The 26,483-nt window shown below is 26.4% G+C and overlaps 1 protein-coding gene and 2 long non-coding RNA genes across 8 annotated transcripts in view; 2 read left to right on the top strand and 1 right to left on the bottom strand.

Moving 5' to 3' along the window:
• Mad (MAX dimerization protein) overlaps positions 1-26,483 on the top strand; it is a 409,447-nt gene that overhangs the window by 27,540 nt on the left and 355,424 nt on the right.
• Positions 6,086-7,210, bottom strand: LOC107965615. Its single transcript, XR_001705723.2, has 2 exons — positions 6,603-7,210; positions 6,086-6,334 (listed from the first exon to the last, which is right to left on the bottom strand). It is a non-coding gene; the product is annotated as an uncharacterized LOC107965615 (long non-coding RNA).
• Positions 22,521-25,825, top strand: LOC107965614. Its single transcript, XR_003306154.1, has 3 exons — positions 22,521-23,196; positions 23,616-23,705; positions 25,693-25,825. It is a non-coding gene; the product is annotated as an uncharacterized LOC107965614 (long non-coding RNA).

The raw sequence follows: 26,483 nt of genomic DNA, 5'->3' as shown, positions 1-26,483 counted from the left end.
TATAATATGGATTGAAATTAGAAAATAAAAAGTTTCAAAATTTTGACAATAATAAAGAAGAAAAAAACAATCCAAGAAGGAAATTTTCACAGTAGAGAAAAAAAATAATATAGAAATAAAAAGGAATTTCATTCGATATGAATTGTAGAAATATTCCTATCATTCATTGTTAGAATTAAATTTATTTTTTTTTATATATTGTAAACAATGTTTTTTTAGCCTTTTTATCAAACAAGATACATTTTCTGGAAGATCTGATTATTAAGATATCGCACATGAAATAACAAAATTCTCCCTCTTTAATTCTTACAAGATTTTTATCGTGCGTATTTCTTTGTTGAAAATAATATTAATCAAAGTTTAATATCAATATTATTTCTTTTATCTTATAACCTAATCTTATCTATAATTATATATATATATATTACATATAGCTTATAATTAATATTTTTAATTGATCATTGTTAATAATATCTTGATTCATTTCTTATGCTTATACTTGCCAATTTAAATTTTTTATATCAATGGCAGGTTCTTTGTTCTTTTCATATAATCTTTTCAAAAGTTCTATCAATGTTATCGGCAACTTTCATGTGTTGGGATACGAACACATTTAAGATTAAAACTCTCGAGAGTTAACTTTCGCTCTCAATGTGGAAAAATAATATTTTCACGATAATCCTCAAATGCTCGCGTTTAATTACTATTATTATTAAATTTACAATATAAATTCCTTTTTATAACTGATAAAATATTACTCAACTTGTATATTGAGCTAGAGATTTAAATTGCAATAAACAGAGAATCATAATTGTACAAGTTCAAAAGAAAATAGAATCGTGCTATAATTTTATTTCAGTTATACAATTTAGTCCAACAATTTCAAAAAAAGGAATATAAGGAGGAATATAAGAAAATCCTCTAAAATAATTCATAAACAAATTTCTCAAAATATTTTGCACTCTCACCACGGTTAAAATTCCACATCGGCAAAAATTCCTCTCGATTCCCTCCAACTTCAAATTTCATTGGATGATATCGCTTCCACGAGCGAATTGTAAAATCTTGATGCACGCGTCTAAGGACGTGGCACGTTGTGTTTTCTTTCCATGCACGATTTATTTCGCCCGTATGACGAGGACACCGCGTCGAAAGTAGGTCGATACAGGTGCATATGTATGCAATACGCGCGGCAATACGCGCGAGCGACGAGGCCGATGACACGTTGTCCCAAATTTGGCGAGGTGCAACGCGTCTAAAATAAATCCGCGGTACCAACTTTCCACGGTGATTTATTAACCAACCGTCCCCATGGTCACGATCAGCCCAGTAAGTAAATACCGATTGTATTGTTGTTGGACCGTGTTCAGCCTTTGGGCCTTGGTATTATTAGGTGTAGGGATTTTATTAGAATTTTTATTTTTGTTCCATATTGTTTTCCAATTTCGTAAATATTTTCCACACGTAATAATTATCATTCGATAGTTAATTAAATAGGTTTACGTTTTGATATTATATGTGATCGTGTTATACTATATCGGTTTTAAATTAAATTTTATTTTTCAATAGAGATAATATTAGTTTGTTTATTAGATTGTTAATGGAGATAATATTACAAAATATTAATTTCTACAATGATTTTTATCTAACGTATAATAAAATATATTACAATATAGCTAATACTATTTCTATTTATTTATTTAATAAAATTCTTTACAAATTAAATAAATGATAGGATATAAAGAGTTCAAGATTGAAATTAAAATTCAGTTAAATAAAATGATGAGATATTGATAAGATGAAATATTTTTTATCTGCAATTATAAATTTTTGAATTTTTAAATGATTTTTCGAGGATAAAATAGATAAAAGAATATAAGAAATCATGCATGTGAGAATATTTAATATTTATCTAACGTAATCATTCGTAATATCGTGATCAACAATTGGCAACAAATAAATATTTTAACGAATTTTAAAATAATTTTATATCATATTCGAAAAAAGGAAATTTAAAAATTCTATAAATATAAATATTTATATTATATTGTGTTCGTAAGTTTATATATAAGATGACAATTTTTCGAGACAATTTGTACACCAAAATTATTTTTGTATTTCTGTACATCGCTCATCTTTTGCGTGTACTCCAACTGAAAATATATACAAATTCGAACTCTTTAACGTTACATTTGAGATAATGTCTCGAATGCAAAAATATCAATCTTTCAATTCGAGTAATAACAACAATTCAACTTTGATTAGCCCGTATTATCTCTTAATTGAACGGAATAAAGATTTGATAAATCTTGTTTGCGGATCGATGTTCATGCAATGATTTGTGCACCGGACAGAAATGTTGTTAATAAACTTAATGTTTACCCGCTGCGTCCGCATGATGGTTGCATAACGATAAACAGTCACTAACGTTCGTAATTGTAGCTAACCGACACCTAATGCTGGCTTATTACCCATCCGACACAGAAGGATCCTCGTTACGACGAACAATCCCTATTTACCGGTGCGTTTCGATCAGTGATTCACGCGTGTTCCTTTATTACGGATCCAATCCACTTGGTCTCCCATTGTAAATACAAATCTTCCATCGAGTTGGTGAACGTAATTTTCACTTTATTCCAAGATTATCCAGCTTAACGTTACTACAATGTTATCGTTGATAATCTCTGAGATACGACAAAGGAAAAAAAAAAAAAAATTGAAATTAAATAAAATAAAATTATCAAAAGTACGTGGATAATGATACGTTTGAAACAAGTAAATTGGATTCAATTTAAGCTAGATTGTGGAAAATATGCTTTGTTGTCCTGTATTGCGTAGCAAATTGTTGGATTTATTGTTTTGAATTGAAAAAAAGACTTCCGTTATCTTGGAACAAATTGAAGACTATTTATATTTTCGGGAAAAAAAATATATATTTGTGGTAAATAACATTTGAACATTTGTTTTATTTTTGAATGACATATATTAATGAGTAATTTTTTATTTTTAAGAAAACCTTGAATATGTAGAGCATAATGGATTACATGCGAAGGAAAATTTTTTTTTCTGGCAAAATATCATTTTGTGAATGAAAACTCGAATGCTCGAAATTTCAATGTATTTTCGTTTCTTTAAATATAACTTTTTAACGATATTGAGGCTACGAAAAATCATCCTGTTGGGAAAAAAAATTGTTTTCAAAACGTGAAAAGACGTTAAAAGTTAAAATCAGAATTTTTTTGTGAATTTCTTTACAAAATAATATACTTAGATCCGCAAAGTTTTGAAATGTCAACATTTAGAAAATTTGTCTCAAAAATAATATCATTTTATATATATTAAAAATTGAAAATTTACCAAATGAAGTAAATCATAGATAATGATAGAGATTAAAAAATAATTTAGATAAATTAAGCTTATATATATAGATATATATTTAAGTTTAGAAATAATTGATTAATCATTGTTGCTAATACTACAATATCATTTTTGACAGGAACATTTTTCTTTCTTCGATAAGAAATTACATCGCGACCGGTGGGCGATGTAGCCTAACCGGAAGTTGCCTCTAACACGATACCTGGGCACAAAGGGCGTCGCTTAAAAATTCAATGCATTTCAAATTGGTCAGGAATCGTCTCGTGTTCCCCTAAGGGATGGCTCGTGGCTTAATTTTCACCGACTGCTATTTTTTTTTTTTTTTTTTCTCAATCTTTCAGTGTTCGTCGAAATGTATCGTTTTCCTCTTATCATCGAAAATTTAAACGTTTGTTTTTTTTTTTTTTTTTTTAGAGGATTTTGAAAGGACATATCAGATGGTAGATACTTGTCATTTCCACAGCTGTGGTCAGATATCCACTTACCTCTCCTGTCAACGACGAGATCTCGTGGCCGCAATGGTGCAATGCTATCCAACTTCCGGTTTATTCAGTCATTATAATTTTATTATTTCTTTTCTTTTTTGAAAAATGTTCTAAAAGTTTGGAAAATTATATGATCGTATAAATTTAAAAATTCGAGAATTTGAAATTTTAATGCTTGGAAATTTTGAGAATCTAAAAGTATGAAAATTCAAAAATATTAAAAATTTTAAGTTTTTAAATATAAATCTCGAAATCCTAAGTAATTTGATACTTTACCATCAAATTATTCAAAAGTTTAAAAATTCGACACGATTACGGATAATCCACTTCGATTTTCAATCTCAAGATTTTTACTTCGCAAACGAGTCCGCTGATGGAAAAATTAGGAAAGCCTTTCGTTTTTGAAACGGCTATTTTTTATGCATGCACCTCGGCAGCTGGACCAAGATAACTCATGTTTCTTTCATCGCAGCGGTGAATTTAATTCAATAAACCATCATAGACCGCGAAGTGCCGTGATACCGTTTACACTCGAGCCAGCTGAAGAAAGCGATAATTCCCTGTAACACGCTAATTGCCGTTAGAACAAGTATCATATTTATTGAGTTAGCAGTGCGTTATTATACCGTTAGCTTAATTACGCAGCTTGGAAAATTTATAACGATGTTTTACTCTAGTACCTCGTATTCACTCGTGCGATAAATTCGTATAACGTTTGCTAATTGAACGGATTTCCACTCAAAAATTAATATTTTTTTTTTTTATTTTATTTTTACTTTTGTTCGTGTAGCGGAAAAAATAAATTGATCCGTAAATAAATTTGTACGCAATGTAAAATATATTTTGAACTTGTAGAATAAAAATTGTTGTGTTGCCTATTCGTTATTTGTCTAATCGATAAAATAAAGCGGATGTTTATACAACTCTATACTATCTTATGAATACATTTGCAGAAAATTTATTTAAAAAAAAAAATGTAAAAGTATAAAATAATACTTTTCGAAGTTGTACGGTTCGAAAACGAAACTGAAAAGCACATCGTCAACAAAGCGAATTCTCTCGGGACGAATCGGAAAAATTCGGGCAGAATCGGGCGAGGCCTTCTCGTATTCCGAAACTTTCGGATCAATTCGGCAATAATCGGACGCGATCGGGTCTGAGAGGTTTTAACCTCAAATGAAATGAATTTATAATTGCGAGTAGGGGAAGAAGGCAATATGTTGTTAAGGTAAATCGAAAAGAAAGGTAAGGAAAGCAAAGTTTTTTCGCCGGGAGAAAGGGAAAAGCGCATTGTGGTCGCGAGTGTGTGCTTAGTCAATAAATTTAGATTCGCGGTGGGTATAGCTTGTGTATCCTGTACGCATTAATAGCGAATGCATATTGCATACATAAGTACACATATCTTTTAAATCTGATAAATGTATGTACTTACGTAGAATGCAGTGATGAAGCAGTATAAATGTACCGTTCCAATTATGTTAGATGCGTATGTGCGGCCAAGAATAAATGATCAATGTTATCTGCGCGGTTGGCCCGATGTTAAATTAATTATTTTCCACACGTACGCGTACACACGCTTTTGCGTGCACGGGTATTAGACATATTGTGTTTTGTGAAAATTTGTGAAAATTAATAAAAACAAACGAGGAATTAAAACGTGTTAGAAACGTATACTTGCTATCCTATAAGAAGACTTTAGATAAGGAGATTTTTAATTATTTTACGATTGAAAGAAATATTTGATGATTTATTTAATTGATATAATATTTTCAAGTTTATTGTACAAAGATCTTGATTCTTGAAAATTTTAATGTTTGATTAATCCCAATATTATAAAAATTATACTTAATAATCAGAATATTAAAAGATTTTGTTGTTACAGATTTTTATTTAAAGGAATTAATTTTGGAAATTTAATAATTTGAAAACTTTAATTTGATGATTTGATGATTTTAAATAGACGGGAAAAAATGTTTGTAAAAATCTAAAATGATTGAAAGATTCAATGTGTGTATTTGATAAGGAATTTTCAAGGAATTTTATATTGTATAATATAATGTAACGTGATAAATAACAAATGTAAATAATAATTGTACAGGATAATAGAAAATTAAATATTTATTAAGAATTTATCAAACGATTTTTCCCATCGTTAGAGATGAGATAATAAATTAGGAATTATTATAATAAGTAATGAGATAAATAAATCTAATATTTTTTAATTAACAGGAAATATATTCTTTATTCCATCAAATACAGTATCGTATTTAAAATATAATTCCGAATGAAAATTGCTTTAAAAAGTCTGGTTAAAGTGTGCGATTATTTTCTAAGATTATATTGTTTTTAAATCTTCATCAAAAGTAGAAAAATCAAATGTTACTCGCGATATATCAGATCGAATTATAATGAAGGTTATAAATGACGTTATGTACCTCTTTCATAACAAAACAATTTTTCTATTTTTCCGTCTAAAAAAAAAAAACAAGAATTTATGTTTTTAAGTAAGATCAATCTTATCTGTTCAAGAATATAATAAAATGAATAATAAATTGTAAAGATTGTAAAGATTAATTATTATCATCTCGAGGCTCTAAATATAATAAAAAAAAAAAAAAAAAAATTTAATAAACATAAAAAGATAAATTTCTCTATTTTTCGTCAATAAATAAAATTTTAATAAGCAAGAAATTATTCAACAATTTTAATTTAAACATAATAAAAAAGTTCCATACTTACTTGAAAAAAATAAATTTTTCTACATTTGCCGGTAAATAAATTTTTCACCATTAAAATATTATTCAAAATGTTAATTTTTAATTACCGTAGCTATTTTTTTATATTTAATTAAAAATTACTTTCACTTCTCCATGCGAACAATGTAGTGTAATAAAATATTCTCTTTTATTCCTTTCCCCATGTTCCAACAACTCCATTTTTTTTTTTTTTTTTTTTATCATCGGGACATGTGAATGAATCGTCTTTCTTTCTTGTGTTGTGTTAAAAGGCTATCAAAAACGTAATCATGGTCGGTCGGTAAACAACCGGCGAAAGCCAATTTCGTTCGGTAAAATTTTCTCTCCGCCCCTATATATTACACGCGTATATGTATATTCATACCCGATGCAAATACGCTTCTTTATCTAACGTTCTCATATTTTACCTCGTATCTTATCATTCTATTGTTACCCACGTGACGATCACGTTATTGTAAATTCTCCTCGTTCAATAATTCTTTCGAAAAACAAAGTGATGCGTACACCCGTTTAATTGCCATTGCTTTTCCTAATCTCTTTCGCACGATTCTAATTATTTGCGTGTTATTTTTATTTTTATATACTTTATATATATATGTACTATTTCTGAAAAAATAAGTTTAACGAGATGATTATTTTTTATTCGATGCATAAAAATTTTTGTCGAAATTGATGAAAATGCGTTGGAGGATATTGATTAAATTCTTTTTGATATTATTATTTGGTTAAAGAAAATATATTTAGAGAAGGAATATATTTTTTTTATAAAAAAATTGATTTATTAAATAATTATTTTATCATATAAAATGTAAAAATTTACATATATTTGTAATTATATTAATTGATATTTTATTTTCATATTAATCTTCAGATATTTGATAAATGAACGAAGCGAATGAATTAGTGGAAAAAGAAAAGGATCAAAACAATTTTATAAAAAATACTTGGTAATAAGATATTGAATATTGAATTTCTTATTATTTGTAATTAGAAATTACATTCGTCATTTTTACAATGATTTCTGTAATCATATCGAAATTCTTGATTTCATTTCTCATCAAAATTGTTATAAAAAGAGGAAAGAAAGATATTTCTTTTTACCAGGATTCAGAATAGATTAGATTTTTTTATTATTATTTTATTTAAATTTTTAATTTGACTTGACATGATAAGATATTATCAATTTTATTAGAGAGAAGAGTATAAAGGATATTATATCTCAAAAAAGAAAATTACTATTAGAAAAAAATGATGAAAAATTGTAATTAGATTTATTTATTATTAAAATTCTTAGTTTTTTGATATTTTTTTGATATAAATATGCCATTGGAATACGTGAAACAATTCTAGATGCAACGTTAGTAATCGACACTGGATCTCTGAAACAAAGGAATCATGACATCGTAAAAGCAATAAGGACATTTTTTAAATCTCGATTTGTTAACCAAACCAATTCTTTTATAATTCATGATAAATTGTTGAAATATATTTTGATTCATTTCTTTTATATTTTTAATTTAATTATTTAATCATATTTGATAAAATAAAATAGATAGAAAAATATTTTTATCTTACAATTTAACTTAATTTTTTATTTAATAAACAAATTTTTGTAATAGAAGTTTATTATTGTGAAATTCGATAATTTATAAGTATTCATCAATAGATATATATTATAATTAAAATGAACTGCATTAGAATAAATATAAATATATTCGAAATCTTATCTGATAAAACAATCTTTAATCCGCGAAATTTTAACTTTTCCAGATAAGCGATATCAATTTATGGTATACAAATTATGATATACAACAAAATTAATAATTCTTTGTAAATTTGAATATGTGCATGATTACAAAATCTTACAAAATTAATTTTGAAATTAAATTTCGCCAAGTTTTATATCAAAGATGCAAAATTAAAATTATTTATATTATTATCAAAAATATGATAATTGCGCAAGATTTACAATAGAAAAGTAGCCAGTTGTTCATATTTTGTAATGCAACCGTTTGGCTATGTAACTACGCCAAAATAGCCGTGCCGCGTTAAATAATACGATAACGACGCGTGACAATTTTGCATAAATCGTGCATCGGTCCGTTGATTCGCTCCACGGATCGATAAAGCGGTTAATTGTCAATGGTGGTAAAAAATAAGTGAAGGGCACTCGGGATGACGAAACCGGAAGATTCGAATCCGGAAGAAGGATTATAAATTTTAAATTTAAATTAGATAGAGAGATTATTTTTCAACCTTCTTTTTTTTTTTTTCAAAATTGTTCACAATTCTTTTCATAAGATAAATAGATTGAAAAAGAAAATTTGAAAGATCGAAATGGTAAAAATTAATGAAAAATTGAAATTGAATTTCAAATAATAATATTTTCCTAATTTCTTTTGTCACGTTATAAAAATTAAAGATTATGGTAATACAATCTATCTTTTATAATTAGAACATGAGATATTGTGTCGATGATTAATCACTTAAAAAAAAATTCAATTATAATTTTGAAAAATTTTTAAAAATATTCTCCGACAGATTTAGATTAAAAATATCACTTTAATATTTTCATAATGAATCCCGGAAGAGATTCTGACAAGCTGTTAATAGTTATGCAAATTTCATATTTTAAATTTTATTATATATAACGCAATTATTAAAATTTATTAATTATATAAAAGATGGAAATATATATCTTTAAAAATCTTTTTTAATGTAATCATTGAAAAGAATAATCTTTGTTTGCTTGTAAAAAATGATTAAATAATTAAAAAAAAAAAAAGTATCACAGGGATCCCATACAAAACATTTTGCAATTTCTCTTGGGAATCGCGACCCACAGATTGGGAATCTGGAGTTATTAGTTGGCTGCGAGATATTCTCCCTGTATGTGTTATTTTATCCCTGAGCGAGTGATGAATTTTGTCATCGATTATCGTCTGACGCGTACCTCGTGCGTACGCGTGAGTTTAATCGTGATTGACATTCTCATTTATCTACCGTTCGAGATACCAGATTTTCGTATATTTTAATACACCTTTTTTCCGGATATGACGAAGCGCGTGATTAGGTGTATTCGATAAAATATATCTACGTTAAAAAAAGATTTATTTACCAAGTTTCTGATTTTTCTTTTTAAGAAACTATTCCAAAAGCCTGGTTTTTACTACAAAGTTAAACACTCGAATAATATTTCTTCGAATTTGTTAATTAAAAATATCAATATTTACGAGAAAACAAACGTTGGAAATGTATTTTTATCATTTGTATAAAAAATTCGAAAGGATTCTATTATATTATATTATAAGAAAACAAAAATTTTCATTTTTTTTTTTTCACACAAAAAGAAAACATTTGTATTCTGGATACAAGTTTCGCTACGATTTCGGGGTCAGAGTACAGGGATCGTGGTTAAAGCGCGAAGGATCCTCCAAGTCTGGAGCAATGTCGAAGGAATGGTGGCGCGGGGTTTCGGTGAATCGTCCTTGACCCTGAAGCCGAGCTGCATCCTGCCCCGTACATTTCGCCAAGGATCTGCGCCTGCGCACTGCCATTTGCTCTCCGTCCCTTTCCTTCCTTCTTCACTCTCCCTACCATCTCACTCTAGCTACCTCCTTCTCACTCCGTTTCTCTTCCCTTTCTCTCTCGATTTGTTTCACTATCGCCCTTGCTGGCTCGGTTATTCCAATACCCGATCTTTATAATACGATTTCAACTGATCGTGTCTCTCATTGTTTGGCACAGGACGCGTTCGATTCCACTCCATCGGATCATTTCATTCTCGTTTCGTTTTCCTTTTTTCTTTTTCCTCTATCATGCGATCATTTTTCGAATATTTAGAGTGCTTTTATTTTATTTGGCATTTCAAATTATTGAATTTTACGTTTGAAGTTTCTTTGGAGAGAGAAAAGTATATTTATACGATCGATATGAAATCGATATATGTATATAATTTAATAATATTGGTTGAATTTATATTATAATAGAATGAGTAAATTATATTATTATTAGAAATTTGAAATAACGATTTAGATTTCAAGATTTAATAAATTGAGTAGATCAAATTTTCTAAACATTTTTTATGTAATTTATTATTAATTGAATGTTTCTCTTTATTAACAATTATTAATATCAAGAAAATAGTGTATCTTCAAAAATTTATTTATAATTTAATAATATTGGTTGAATTTATATTATAACAGGATGAGTAAATTATATTATTATTAGAAATTTGAAATAACGATTTAGATTTCAAGATTTAATAAATTGAGTAGATCAAATTTTCTAAACATTTTTTATGTAATTTATTATTAACTGAAAGAAATGAAAGATATCCTAACGATATGTTTCTCTTTATTAACAATTATTAATATCAAGAAAATAGTGTATCTTCAAAAATTTATTTATAATTTAATAATATTGGTTGAATTTATATTATAATAGGATAAATAAATTATATTATTATTAGAAATTTGAAATAACGATTTAGATTTCAAGATTCAATAAATTGAGTAGATCAAATTTTCTAAACATTTTTTATATAATTTATTATTAACTGAAAGAAATGAAAGATATCCTAACGATATGTTTCTCTTTATTAACAATTATTAAAAATATCAAGAAAATAGTGTATCTTCAAAAATTTATTTATAATTTAATAATATTGGTTGAATTTATATTATAATAGGATGAGTAAATTATATTATTATTAGAAATTTGAAATAACGATTTAGATTTAATAAATTGAGTAGATCAAATTTTCTAAACATTTTTTGTATAATTTATTATTAACTGAAAGAAATGAAAGATGTCCTAACGATATGTTTCTCTTTATTAACAATTATTAAGAATATCAAGAAAATAGTGTATCTTCAAAAATTTATTTATAATTTAATAATATTGGTTGAATTTATATTATAACAGGATGAGTAAATTATATTATTATTAGAAATTTGAAATAACGATTTAGATTTAATAAATTGAGTAGATCAAATTTTCTAAACATTTTTTATGTAATTTATTATTAACTGAAAGAAATGAAAGATATCCTAACGATATGTTTCTCTTTATTAACAATTATTAATATCAAGAAAATAGTGTATCTTCAAAAATTTATTTATAATTTAATAATATTGGTTGAATTTATATTATAATAGGATAAATAAATTATATTATTATTAGAAATTTGAAATAACGATTTAGATTTAATAAATTGAGTAGATCAAATTTTCTAAACATTTTTTGTATAATTTATTATTAACTGAAAGAAATGAAAGATGTCCTAACGATATGTTTCTCTTTATTAACAATTATTAAGAATATCAAGAAAATAGTGTATCTTCAAAAATTTATTTATAATTTAATAATATTGGTTGAATTTATATTATAACAGGATGAGTAAATTATATTATTATTAGAAATTTGAAATAACGATTTAGATTTAATAAATTGAGTAGATCAAATTTTCTAAACATTTTTTGTATAATTTATTATTAACTGAAAGAAATGAAAGATATCCTAACGATATGTTTCTCTTTATTAACAATTATTAAGAATATCAAGAAAATAGTGTATCTTCAAAAATTTATTTATAATTTAATAATATTGAATTTATATTATAATAGGACGAATAAATTATATTATTATTAGAAATTTGAAATAACGATTTAGATTTAATAAATTGAGTAGATCAAATTTTCTAAACATTTCTTATATAATTTATTATTAACTGAAAGAAATGAAAGATGTTCTAACGATATGTTTCTCTTTATTAACAATTATTAAGAATATCAAGAAAATAGTGTATCTTCAAAAATTTATTTATAATTTAATAATATTGGTTGAATTTATATTATAACAGGATGAGTAAATTATATTATTATTAGAAATTTGAAATAACGATTTAGATTTAATAAATTGAGTAGATCAAATTTTCTAAACATTTTTTGTATAATTTATTATTAACTGAAAGAAATGAAAGATATCCTAACGATATGTTTCTCTTTATTAAAAATTATTAAGAATATCAAGAAAATAGTGTATCTTCAAAAATTTATTTATAATTTAATAATATTGAATTTATATTATAATAGGACGAATAAATTATATTATTATTAGAAATTTGAAATAACGATTTAGATTTAATAAATTGAGTAGATCAAATTTTCTAAACATTTTTTGTATAATTTATTATTAACTGAAAGAAATGAAAGATATCCTAACGATATGTTTCTCTTTATTAACAATTATTAAGAATATCAAGAAAATAGTGTATCTTCAAAAATTTATTTATAATTTAATAATATTGGTTGAATTTATATTATAATAGGACGAATAAATTATATTATTATTAGAAATTTGAAATAACGATTTAGATTTAATAAATTGAGTAGATCAAATTTTCTAAACATTTTTTGTATAATTTATTATTAACTGAAAGAAAGAAAATAATGTATCTCCAAAAATTTATTTAAAAAAGTTATTTAAAAATATACCTTTCCGTTCTTATCTCCAGTTTTCCATCTCCAAGAGAATTATTCATCTTAGGGACTTGCAACGCAAAATTCGCAAGGGCGAGCATAAATCGTAAATAATGTAAAGGGAAGGAGGGGGATAATACTAAGAGGGCACCGGTTGCTCAGTTATTCGCATCCTACAGGTTGCAGATTTCGCCGCCATGGAGTGTCCTGGAACTGTTCCAGGCGGAAAAAAAAAAAAAAAGAAAAAGCTGTTACACCCGGCCGTGGTCGGCCGATAGAGAAACAAATTAGAATTCGACGCGGTGGTGGGGCGACCCTTCAAACTGCAGTTACAGCGGCCAATTTGCTCCAGGGACGTGGCACAGGAAATTGTAATTTATAGTGTAACCGTTCGACCTTATAAATTTCGAAGCAACAACCGGCTGGCAACCGTCGCGAAAAATAAATTCGACACCACCACCGTTTTCGAGAGTCGATCCTCGCGGAATCGCGAGTATACGAAGGGGGAGAGGGGAGGGGGGAGGAAGAGGGGATGATGATGGAGAGGGGGATGGCGCGGTGATTGCAAGGGGTGTCGAAATGATTTGTGGTATCGGTGACAGCGATTTTTAATGGGAAGATAAATTATACAAGTGACTTTGGCGTGTTTATATTCAATTTTTTAAGTGGGTTATTTATTATTTCATTTGATACGCAGCGAGGTGGAACGAAAGGGTGATAAAATATTTTTCTATCGTGACTTCTAATTTGTATTTGAGCGAAAACTATTTGCAAACTATTTAATTATTAATCTCTATTCTCTACGTTATTTTGTACGTTCATAATATTTCATTAATATATTTATTTTATCGATGTATTTAATGTTTAACCTTCGAAATTTTTAATAATGTAAAATTTATATAACTATAAAAATATCTTCTCGAATAATACTTTCAAAGATATACATTATGATTAAAGTAAAAAATAAATTTTAAATCATTCTTATCTTATGCATAATCGCATAATTCTTTTTTACTTCAAATGAGTGTGTTTCAATTCAATATTTTATGATGAAAAAAAATAATCGAGCTTAAGATACGAGATTTCCTTATTTCTTGATTAATTATTCCATTTTTTTAAGTTCTCAATCTGAAAAAATTATCTTTATAAAAATGAACTACAATTTGATCGAAAACTTTATTTTTGTTTAATATTTAATATAAATTTTAACTTCAAAATTAAATATCTTCTATCAGTTGAAGAAAATTTTTAAAATTTCTTGATTGTTAAAATTCCATTTATTCATTCGTTCAAATCAATGCTGATAATAATAAAATTTATCGCGCGTATTGCATCTTACCGAGAAACTTTATTCACATATTGATTTTTCTAAAAGAAACAATCGTGTTCCGCGAAATCAATCTCGAATCGTATTAGTAAATGATATCGTGTTCGTAACGATCGGTTTCCAACGAAACGTCGATGGAAACATCGATGAAAAGAAAAGAGGTGTTTGATGAAAAGTTTCCAAGAATCTTTCGCCCCGAGAGAATAAAAAAAATGCTTTTCCATCATTTTCGTTCCTCCCGTTGTGTAAAAATGCACTACCGGGGGGGGGGGGGGGGAATTAGGCGCAAGGCGTCATCAATAGTCGATTCGTGATAAATCGAGTTTGTATTTATGGACAGTTTGAACAAATGTTTCAGTATTAAGAAATCGATGGAAACAATTCGTAGCTAAAGTGTATACAGTGCATTGTGTCGGGCATGAAAGAAAAGAATTCTTGATTCTTCTAAGTGTTTGTTTCTACGGAAGCAAAGCAGAAATAGAAATTCGAAGCTTTGTCTTCTGTCGTGTCTATCTTTTTTCTTTTATTTTCACCTGGAAGAATTGTAATTAATTTTCATTTCTTTTGAGAAATCCAATGATGGATTGATTAATAAAGTATAAAAGTATGAATTATTATTGTCTTTACTGTAATATATTACTGAAATTTAAAAAATTGAAACTTTCATAATAAAAGAATATTATATAAATTATATAAAGATTTCTCCAGAATTCCAAAATCTTTCAAAAAATTATTATATCATATTAAAGTATATGAAATTTTAAAGAAAAGTTCGTTTACAAAAATCTTGTATCTAAATTTTAAAAAATATAAAAACGTGTATTACTTATTTCGAAAATATATTTTTTTCAACCATGTAATTATTAGTCGTCTATTCCAGCATATCTTTCAAACAAGAAAGAGAACAGAAGGGGGGGACCTCTTCTTAATGGCGTTCGTTAAACGCGTCAACAGCTTGTCCATCGTGATAAACCGTAACGTAATGGTCGCCGATCGGAATGGTCGGAATCGCCTGCTCCCGCTGTTGCCTCTCATAATTATTTTTATCGAAGACGAACCGGAATGCCCGTCAGAGACCAAGGCTGCGTATCGTGTTTTAAACTTTCCATCGGGCACGCGTTACGTTATCGCTCGAAGGAAAAGAAAAACATTGACTCACGACTCCTCATGGCGTGTGCGAACGCTTAAAAATAAATGACGCGAGAAAGAAAATCGAATTACTTGGAGAAACACGCCACTTGTAAACAGAACATCGATCGCGGATTTCTCAAAAGTTTTTAAATCGATTTTCATTTTCATCCTGAATATTAATGTTATTCGATGCGGAGAAATTTATATAGAGAGTTTAATTTTTTTAAGATTGGCGAATTTTTTCACTTCCATTCTATATTATCTTTTTGAGAATCATGTGATGTAATATACTTTAGAAACTTTTTTATTGAAAAGATATTTGATCTTAGAATGGAAATTAATTAATGATAAATATTTAATGAAATCTTCCAATTTTAATAATATCACTTTCTTATTAATATCAAAAGTTTTACTATATATGATTAAAACATAAGTTCAATAAAATAAAAATATCATTTTTACAAAATAATGAAAAATTAGTGTAAATATCTTACATGATTAGATTCAATATAAAATTGTAAAATAATATAAAAGATATCTATATAGTTTAAAATTATACGTATACAAAATTTATAAAATAAATTAATTTATATTATAGTCTCTATAACTTGTAATTTATCAATTCGTTAATATTATTCAGTACATTATTAAGTGATCTTTCTACCTGATTTATCTTCAATTGCAATGGACGTACTAATTTACGTGATTGAAAATAATGCATTTGTGATCTCGTGACTAGATTGCTTGGGATGAGAATAACGATAGTTATTAGGTCGATTTCTTTGAATCGTGTACAATTATTATAATAAGTACTTGTGTACATTACGTTATGTTTATTTTAGAATTGACATGAATTTTTTCAAATCCAAGTTATTGTAATTTATTTTAGTTTGATTTATATTTGCAAAAACAAAATTGTAATGTTAAGTATTTAATAATTTTTTTTTGATTCATAATTATATTATTTTTATACAAACTCATACGACATCAAAATATTATTAATAAAAAAAACATGGAAAGGTCAAATATGAATAATTACACTTGTTATTTAAAATAATAAATTTTGATAATTGTAGTTTAAAATATAATTGATGAAAATGAGTATTTTATTCGAAATTTATCTATATAGAATATCTTTAGATATCGTAATAATGACTATATAATGATTCTACATGTAAAGAAAATTTTTTTTTATTTAAAGCTTCGTTTTTAAATAAATCAAAATAGAATAAAATTTTATCGCTTATATCTTTTCTTTTTCAAGAAAATCAAAATCGAATATTTATTAGTCAAGAAATCGAATAATCGACAAATTTTCAAATTTAATTTTCTCTAAAAATTATTTTTAAATGAAAAACATTTATTTTATATTTTTTGTCATATATAGAATTATTTTTTATCGATAATTTATTCATATCTAATCCAAAAACTATAACTAATATGAATTTGAAAAATTTTCAAATTTGATTTACTGTAAAACTTAAGCTAAAAACAAAAAAATGTTATTCTTCTTTTTACATATAGAAACTGCCTGACCTTAATTGATTTCGAAGATATCCTGGATAAATAAAAAAAAAAAATTCTCAACAAAATGCATTAAAATAAACTTTTTACATAAAATGTATAGGTTTTTTTTAAAATTCTTAAAAAACATTGTTCGTAAACGAAAAAAAAAATTCGATATTATTGATATCGAGAGAATTTAACGACTTGAATAATACAACCTTCGAACGAGTTTTGATACAAGTATCTCGTTTTTAAATCGATTTCAAGGTCTCGTGAAGCCTTGGATTACATTCAGGATGTAAGAATGGGACTTTAATAATTAATCGTAACAGAAATATTTATTATTTGATATTTATTATTTTTCACAATGATTTATAATTGAGTTGATTTTGCAAGTTCATCGTCAAGATTTTTTTTTTTATCTTATTTACTTTCTTTCGTAAACATTTTCTTGTGTTACGTTTCATCATCATATCTACGCTTATTTTCTCAAATGCAAATTGTCTCATTCAAAGAAGTCAAGTTTTTCATCTTTTTATCCCTGAAATAGAACAATTTCTTTTATAAAACAATTATTCGAAGAGAAATAAAATTAATTGATCTATGAGGAGATCTGTTAATCAGTAAATAGAGAATAAATAAGAAAGATGATTGTCATAATGTAAAATGATTGCGTATGTATTTATATTTTTATGTTTGTTACTTGAAATATTGTACAAGTATAATATGGTAATTATGTCATGATTGTTATACGAGTTGCACGAGTAATTTGTCAATCACTTGATTACTATCATGGTTCTAATCTAGTATGGAATATTCTATTAATGTAGAGATACTATATCTTGCACAGTTCATTATTACTAAGTATGCGAATATTAATAGAATATTATGAATAAATAAATATTTTAATTGTGAGTTAAAAATTACAGAAAAATTGTTAATATTGTATAACATATTTCCTTTTATCAAACAACTTTTGTATGAATATTTTTTTTTATAACATTCTTTCTTTGAAAGATATTTCACTGTGCTATATATTAGAAAATTGTATGAAAGTATTATTTGAATACATAGAGAAAAATATATAATCTAATATGAAGTATTCTATTATATTAATGTAGAGATACTATATCTTGCATAGTCCATTATTACTAAATATGCGAATATTAATAGAATATTATGAATAAATAAATATTTTAATTGTGAGTTAAAAATTACAGAAAAATTGTTAATATTCTATAATTGTTAATATATTTCCTTTTATCAAACAACTTTTATATGAATATATTTTTTTTATAATATTCTTTCTATGAAAGATATTTCACTGTATACTGCTATATATTAGAAAATTGTATGAAAGTATTATTTGAATACATAGAGAAAAATATATAATCTAATATGAAATATTCTATTAATATAGAGATACTATATCTTGCACAGTCCACTATTACTAAATATGCAAATATTAATAGAATATTATGAATAAATAAATATTTTAATTGTGAGTTAAAAATTACAGAAAAATTGTTAATATTGTATAACATATAACATTCTTTCTTTGAAAGATATTTCTACTATGTACTACTATATATGTATTACAAAATTGTATGAAAGTATTATTTGAACACATAGAGAAAAATATATAATATATACATTAAAAGTATTAAATAATATATTTTTTAATAATAAATTTACATTATATGTTTTATTGCTATTTAGTAGTAGTATTTGTTATTATTCTATCTTTCTGTATTATTCATACATTAAAAAATGTCTATTAATGCAACTGAATTTATATAATAATTATATAAATGTATAAAAATTATATGAGAATTAGAGTATTAGAAATATCGAATACGAATGAGTGTCATAAATATATTTTTTCTAATACTATAATAATTCATATATTATAAATAATATTATTATTAGTAATTAACTTATCGATATGAGAAAACCAGGGAAAAAAAATTACTAGTCATTCAAACTTAGATCATTACTGTTCATATATTATCTATTTATCAATGTATCTACATATATATTTAAAAACAATCACTCTTCTGTATTTAACTCAAATATTTATCGATATTACTCGATATCAAATAATAATATTTCTTGCAATTTTTAAAAATATTCCTTTTAATCTTTTTTTCTTTTCTCTTTACATTTATTAATATTCATCGTTCTGTTTAAATAATTATATAATTCCGACGAGCGGCAACGTAAAATATAAGAGTCGAGAAATATTATCGAACAGCAATTCTCTCAACATCTCTCTCCGCTCTATAACCGAGAAAATGGTCATGCGTGCTCATGGCCGGATCCCGACCTGCGTAAACTCGATTTTACGTAAGGCGCGAATGGAAAAAATAATCCGTGAGCCTGTTCCATCCCCACCACAGTGCGTGTGTAGCGCGTGAATGCGCGCGGATGGAACAACAACTCGGAGAGGAGAAAAAGGAAAGCCTTGCGAAATCGAAGATATGTAGGGGTTTTGTATTTCTCAGAGGCAAACGTATTTTCGAGTGTTCTTCCGAATGACTGGTGGAAAAAGGCTGACTTATGTAATGCGTCTAGAAATGTCACTGTTACGTGATCCAACGATTGTCTGCAAGTTAAGGAAAGCTTGTTCCTCGTACATGTGCGAAACGATGGAAATCTGCGAGGAAAAAAATTTCTCGAGAATCGAATATCGGCGATTTCGGATATTCTTACGTTGTGTTATATTTCGTAATTTTTTTTAGCAATATTTTTATTTTTTTGTTGCGAATCGTGAACACTTTTTAGAATTTTTATCGAATATTGTATCGCTGTAGCTGTTTGTAATTCAATATTCAACCGATTGCAATGAAAGAAAAATACGTCTTGTTTTTCGTAACTGTTTTACTGTGCCTGTCTCTGGATTGCATAAAGAACGTCTGCATAAATTGTTACGAGACCAAATTATTATTCTTTTCATCGAGTATTTGCTATATCAAATTTAATAAAAATCCTCTTTGGAAAAGTATAGATTCTTAAATTGTCCAATCCATAATAATTAACGAATAATTGATAAATTAATGAAATTTATTTTTATTAATAATTTAGAATTTAAAAGATTAAAGATTATCGCAACGATTATTTTCAATTGAAATTATTTTCATGGAAAATAAATTGAAATATTAATTTAAAACTTGTAACTGAAAATGCGAGGAAGTTGAGAAACACTGGTCAAGAACTCAGACTTTGACACAGGTTTTTCTTATCAAAGAAAATAGATTTTAAGGAAAAATCTATTTCCGTTGATTTTTTAATTTTAATTTCACTTAATAATTAAAAATCTCTTTTCAAAGAAGAATTATTTATAATTTATTATTTAATTCAATATTTCATATCAATTGAAAACAGTGTTTGATAAAAAAAAATGTTGAAAGTTATAACAATATTTTTGCACTCTTCATCTGTTTAAAGTTTGAAAATGTTAATATTATCTGGCATATTTTGGCAGATGCACCTTTCAAAAATGCTCTATGTATATTAAGAACAAAAAATAAGTGTTAGTTTTTATGAAGTAACAGATTATAATTAGAATAATCATTTTATAATATGTTGGTCATAATATTTAGTTATAAATTATAAAATACGCGGTAAAAACATTCATAAATTTAATGTAAAAAAATTAATAATGTTTAATTCACTTTTCTTTACGTAAGATCGTAAATAGTTTTGATTATGAAAAATATTGTTTATTATTTAGATATAAAAAATTTTTATGAAATTAATTACTGTAATATATTTAAATTATAATGTAAATTAAAATGAAGTATAAAAATATACTTTAAATTTTTCATACGACACTATAATTATCACAAGTTATTTAATTTTCTAAAATATAAAAAATAAACATTCTCATATTGATTTTTTTAAATTTTCTGAAATGATTTTTAACCTTCATGATCTGAATTCTTTTTTTTTTTAATGCATTTTTTTATCGTATATATTACATAAAAGCTATATAATAGCTATATTTAAACGTGTTAAAAACTAATTAAAAAAATAATTTATTCATATATACAATACGATAAATCTTATATGTGTTTTATATTAGAAAATATGTATAATCTCAAATAGCAGCAACATACAATTTAAAAGGAACCAAATAAAGTAGTTAATTCTATTATGAATAAAAAAATTCAGAATTAAAAGAAATAAAAGATATTGTCACAATCAAGAATTCATTAAAGAAGAAAATTAATAGAGGAAAGAAAACGAAGCTAATAAAATTTTCAAATGAAATTAATTGATTCTATTGGAAATAAAATTTTTAATTTTTTTAAAAAAAAACGCCTCGCTTATCCATCAAATGTTATTCATCAAATTCCAATAGAGAAGAGATATCTAATAAAGAAGAAAAGAAGGAATGGAAGAAATCTCTAATAAATACAAATCGAAAAGATTATGAATTGAAAAAACTTATCATCCACGTCATCGCACAGACAACTCGTTCGAGACTCGTAGAGTGGAGAACGAAGGGATCGAAACGTGGACGAAGACGGAATGAGGCTCTCGTATATCTAGCGTGTGCAATGAAAGCGCAGGCATTAGGGACGTTGGACCCTCGTAGTCTCTCCCTCGTGCTCGCGCAGCTCACCATTGCCACTTTGAATCTCGTTCACCTTGAGCTTCGTCGTCAGTGGTTCCCAACTTGTTCTTCTTCGTAAACTATTATCGTCGATTTCACAAAGCTTGGATCGCGTCTCGCGTTGGCGAGAGAAGGCAAAGAAAGATATAGGTTTTTCAGACGGGTAATATGGAGAAGTGCGTATCACGACAGCCGCTTACGTAAGATAGTAGCCTAGGTCACGTACGTTGCCAAGCCAAACTACGACGTATGCAGAAAGCCTGATCGTCGGACAGGCTGGTCTCCGTTCCCCCTCTGATGGCCGCTGTTCGCGTGGAAAAAATCCACGAGATGTATAACCGTGCTCTTTCAGTTATGTTTCTTACCGAGGAGTTGATGTAAATCAAAACAAGGGAAATTGTCATTTAAAATTTTCAAGATAAATTTTATTTAATATTTTGAATAAAAAATTTATTTCAAAATTTATTTCAAGAATTTTTAATGAAATAATAATAACAAATCTAAATAAAAGTCTTATGCTACTCAGGTGTCAAATTAATCAATTTTACTGTCTGAAGAATTTTTCATTTCATCATCAAAATATATGAATAACAAATATTTTTTAATATCTATTAAATAAAAAAACGATAGATATTATTGTAAAATTATTAAAAGTTTATAGAAAATTTATATATAAAGAATATATAAAAAATTTGTTACAAATAAAATTGATACATGATGTTATAGAATGAAAAAATGAAATTAAGTTTTTATATAATACAAATATAAATTTTAAATTTAATAATAAGCATTTTATACAATTAATATAAAAATTCCATATCACGTTATTTCATCGATGTCCATATGAAGGAACCCCTATTTTTCGGTACGAAATTCAATTTTTTTTCAAACAATCTTCTCCAGTCGACTCGTCTTCAACGAGTATGGAAGGAAACCGATATCTTTAATTCCCACAGTGAAAAAAAAAAAAAAAAGAAGTGACAGGAAAAAAGGGGAAGAATACGATGGTTGGCGATGGAGGTGGCGAAGAAATCGGAGAGGAAGAAAAATGGTAATTAAAACGAGAGCGCACGGCAGGCCTCGGTTCGAATATCGGCTTTCGGCTGGTCTGAAAACGATACCTGGTGTTCTCCTCTTTTTCCATGCCCCCTCTCGCTTCTTACCGCGATCATCCCTCCCTCGCACTTCGAACACGTGCCGCGGACTTTTAAATTCGCTCCGCCGCCACGACTCGACATAGTTGTTTCTATCTCTCCTCTTCCTTTATCTCGCTTATTCTCGTGGTTTTTGCAGTTATCTTATGTAAAAAAAAGAGGAGAATTGTGCATCCAATCTCTCTCTCTCTTTCTGTCTCTCTGTTTTCTTTTTTTTTTTCGACGACTTATTTTTTAAGAATAAGGATCCAATGCGGGTCGATGGTTCACGATGGTTTTCGATCGAAATATATTGTATATAGATGGCGATAGTGAGGATCGATGGTGGCGACGCGAGGAAACGAGAGTTTTAGATCAAGGTTAGGTTTGATGATTGCGTGTTTCTTTTTTGCGTTGGTCGTATGTCGGTTTTGTTTTTTTTGCTGAGGTGTATTATGTGTACGTACATTTATTGTTTTTAATTCCCATTTTTATTAGTATTATTATATTAGGCATTATATTTTATATAATAAGTAATAAAAAAATAGTGATACATTTTTACATTTTTCATGGAATCGAAAGATATTTTAAAGAATTTTTCATAAATCTATCAAAGAAAAAAAATTCTATTTGAAAATTAAAATAATAATAATGGAAAACTTGTTTACAGAAATGAGTATTTGTATAGTTTTAGGTTTTTTCAAAGATTAAAAAATTATTAATTATTAATTTGCGATTAATTATATAATTTTTAAAATGTTTCATTTATTCTTCGTCCCTGTTCAATTTCTTATTATAGCTTGGGACGCAGTGGAGTTTGAAGGATGGATCGACTCGACGAATTTCTGACGTGAATTGAATATTGTTGACGTAAAACTGATTGCCAAGAGTACGTAGGTTTTTGGAGTTAGATATATATATAATCGCGTCATGAATAATCAGATTTATTTATAACCAACATCATATAACACGATTTTGTTCATCTCTCTCGTTGAATGTGATCATAATGATGTCGTTGTCATTGAATCCGACCATATCAAAACAAGTAATAAATAGCGGCCTAGGGGAAAAAAATAGTGAGAAAAAGGAAAAAATTTAATTTAAATTTTATTGAATATTATTATATAATAGATTAATGAACTTGTCGATAATAATAATCTTATAATGTTTACATAATAAACACATTTATATATATATTTTTTTATCTTGAAAATTAATATAAAATTGTTCTAAAATCAAATAACGAAAAATCTTAAACCTGGCTTAAAATTTTGAATATAAAATAGTTTCAATCTAATAATTTTATTACCAACATTATAGTAATATCCAATATTTTTCTATTCATTATATTCTTATTAAATTTTTACAGAGAGATTTAATTCCCTATAAAATAATTCGACCAATTACGCGAATTCAAATAGCTCAACACGAGATAGCGCAATCTCGGAATCGAGCAGACACAATTTTCGTCGATTCGGTCACGAAACTGTCTCGGCTCGTGTTTTCGAATCGATGGAAACGAGGATCGATACGAGCCCACCAAAGCAACAGCTCTCGAGAATCATCATCGTTGAGTGGAAGTTTCGGTTTCCGGTCGAATTTCGACTAGTCGCGTGGTCGTCGTTGTTCGGATGCTTCCGCAATAATTCGATTATATAATCCGAATGAGAGATCGGTTAATGGGGGGGAGGGATGGACAACTCTGGAAAAGTTCCATTGGCCGGTCAGGTGTGTCGCGATCGCTTTTAACGCCCCAAACTTTTGCGATTTCGATTACGAGATGTGGAGGAAGAGGAAATTAGAATTTCTTTTTTCTTGAGTGATGAATTGTATATTTTTATAATTATTAAAATCACATGCATCTATTTGATTGATATTGAAATTAGTAAAATAAAATTTGCTCTAGGTATATTGTAAAGTTTAACATTTTTCGAAAAAGTCAAAATTTTTTGAGAGATGAAAGGAAACAGGAAAAAGAAATTTTTATACAAAAAATTACATATAATTTTTTAAGTAGAATTATTTCTCGAATTTGAATTATTTTTAATGTAATAAAGTGAAGAATATAATGTAAGAAGTAAATATATTTGTTCTATTCAAATAATCTAATGTTAATTTTATCTTGATTGCAATATTAATTAGAAATATTAAAAATTGAAAGTTACGAAATTATTATTTCTCGAATATTAATATAATGGAAAGTTTATTAAGGTATGGATTCTCAATCTGAGTTTCAATTTGTAATTAATAAATATAGAAAGTTTTATAAATGAAAATTTTCAATTTAGTAAACAAAAATGATGTATTTGAAAGGATGACACACTGAAAAAAAATATTAAAGATTTTAATCAGATGATATTAATTTCACATAATTATTAATTATCAGCAAAAATCTTATCTTATCATTTATTATATATAATAAATTTATTTCTCTAATTATTTATTATTTCTACTTTTTTAAATATTTAAATTATCATATTTTTTTTATCATAGTATTAATGATGAAACTACATTATAATACAATTTTATAATAATTATTTCTATACTAGAATTTATGTATATAATTCATATACATAATACATATAATGAGAATTGTTTCTTAAAAAATTGTTTAAATTATCTTATATTATTTTAAGGCACAATATTAATATCTCTATCAATTGTTGTCAACATGAGACACAAAATTATTTTTACAATTAAAAATTATAATTCGTGATAATAAATATGAAAAGTATAAAAAAAAATAATATTTTTATATTGATTTAGAAAAAAAAATAAAACAATTGAATAGGATCGTGTAACAGGTAGAGATTTCAATTTTTCTCTGATTATTATTTATTATTTATTTATATCAGTCTTATTTGTTTTTTTTTAAGCAATGAGACGCGTCCTTCCGATTCGCATCTCAAGAAACAAGACTGGCTGGTTGGCCGTGGCAACTTGCCATTTGTGCTACATTACACAGGAGTGAATTTAATTTTAAATACCTCGCCACCTCGCGACGTAGAATCAAGCAGAATTCCGCGCCTAATTGTGAATGAATCGATACAATGATAAATTTACACCGGATATTCACGATCATATCAAATAGATTTTTAAAATATTTATCTTTTCGATAATTGCGTTACCATCGAGCTAGAAATGCAATTGATCTATCAGAATTGCGAAAGAAAAGTGCTGATAAGGAACAATAGTTTCTGGCGATGAGTTGTAATGAGAAAAACTTGATAATTTGATATATGTATTTGTGAAAAATTTTAAATCATATCTTGAGTTATTGAGAAAGTTATTCTTCTTCTTCTTCTTCTTTCTTTAAAAGAGAATTTTATGGTATCTGGAAGATTGACTGGAGGAATATTTGATAAATATAAATTATTTAGTAGTAATTTAAGTGATTAATAATTATAAAATATTAAAATAAATTAATTTGAATAATAAGATAGATATAAATACAATTTAATACTTTTTCTATTATATATCTTTTTTTTATTTTAACTATTAATGTTTATTTATGTGAAGTGTAAATACATTAATTTCTATTATAAGATAATTTAATTATTGAGAAATATGTATGTAATAAAAAGAAGAGTATAACAATAATTTTAGTAAAAATAATAAAATATAGATTAATATTACAATTGGATATTTAAATAAAACATTTTAATTA

This window comes from Apis mellifera, linkage group LG15 (assembly GCF_003254395.2).
Source record: "Apis mellifera strain DH4 linkage group LG15, Amel_HAv3.1, whole genome shotgun sequence".
NCBI classification, from domain to species: domain Eukaryota; kingdom Metazoa; phylum Arthropoda; class Insecta; order Hymenoptera; family Apidae; genus Apis; species Apis mellifera.
This window is presented reverse-complemented; position numbering and strand designations above follow the sequence as displayed.